The sequence below is a fragment of the Cryptomeria japonica genome, chromosome 5 (assembly GCF_030272615.1).
Source record: "Cryptomeria japonica chromosome 5, Sugi_1.0, whole genome shotgun sequence".
In the NCBI taxonomy this organism is placed as follows: Eukaryota; Viridiplantae; Streptophyta; class Pinopsida; order Cupressales; family Cupressaceae; genus Cryptomeria; species Cryptomeria japonica.
In genome coordinates this window covers 725920658-725922234 of record NC_081409.1, presented here as the reverse complement: position 1 = coordinate 725922234, position 1577 = coordinate 725920658, and positions in this window count along the sequence as shown.

Sequence of the window (1577 nt, the reverse complement as noted above, 5' to 3'; positions counted from 1 at the left end):
CCAAAAGAGAGAAAAAACATGAAAAATGCTCTCTAGAATATGAGGACAAGATCTCATGTGAAAAAAAAGTGCTTCACATGAGAAAGAATGAAGAGAGAAGTTCAAGTGACCCACCTAAATGTATAATCTCTAGTAGTGGTGTTGAAAGCTTGACATGAAACTTTGAAAATGGTCCAAGATCTTTGAACAACAAATTTCTCTCTTTAGGAAAAAATGGAGCTAATTATGCATGCAAGATATCTTCTAATTCTTAAAAGGAATATGAGAGAAGAAGGATATAAGTTTTTGAAAACTACTCAAATGTCACAATTTCAAGAATCTCAATCTTAATTGAAGAAGGTGGCAATGATGAGTCATCTAAATGCTCATCCAAAAATATGCCAAGCTAATATAAAGAATTAGGTACAATTGAGAAAGATGTCAATAAAAATGATGTTTGAGTTAAAACTATCAACTCAGAAGTATTTACGAAATCCGTTGATGAATTTCGCATTGTAATGGGAATAAGATTAGAATCAAGGAGACCACTACATGAGTATCAACTACATAATATCAAATTATAAATTGGTACATTCTAATCTCAATTAAAGATAGGTACCAAGTCACTGGATGTAGAATCCGACCTTTTGAATTTAGGAAGACTCAAAATTGATTTCATGATAGTAGTGTTTATATGATATATGGTCCATCACACCAAAATTTGTGGGTAACTAGCTATTGCATTTGTTGTGTATATAGGAACTGATACTTGATACATAGATCAATCCAAAAAAAATTGTAACGCGATAGAGTACACTATATAGTGACAAGATTATGACACTTTATTTTAGTGTGTTTATAGCATAGTTATTACATATAGGAGATGAACTACAACAATGATGATAATGATACAAAATTGGAAACTCTAATAAAGAAGCCACAAAAAAATTGTTTCAAAGAAGATGATTGTTAAAGATGTCCTCTAGTTGGGATGTCACCATGATGGTAGGAGAAATTGGCCCTTGGTGGCTACCAATTAAAGAAATGAATGGGGTAGTACAAGGCTTGATAGGCAAATAGAAGATTTTTCCAAATGTACTTATTAATATGAAGTTTATTTTATATTAAAAAAACTTAATTAAAAGCTTAATTTAAAAATAGTATTATTAAAAACTTTAATAAAAATAATAAAAATATTTTTTGAATTTTACAAAACTTGATTAAAAACTATAATAAATATGAAAACTATAATAAAATTTTATTTAAAAAAATTAATTAATTTTTTTATTAATTAATGTAGAATTTGTCAAGAAAGCTAGGCAAAATGGAAACAATAAAAAGAGAAAAATATAAGATCAATTAATGGGATGGATTGAAAAATGCGTAGGAAGGAGATACATATATAGGAAAAATATTTTGTCTACACTTATAAATAACTTTCCGCATAAGCAACCCACCTAAGCATGTCTATACTTACAACTAGCTTTCCATATAATCAAGCCACCTAAGTGTGATTAACACACCAAAACCCCCTTAATTATAGACTAGGCGGGTAAAAAGAATGAGTCTTGACATTAAAGCCGAATAAGGTACACAAG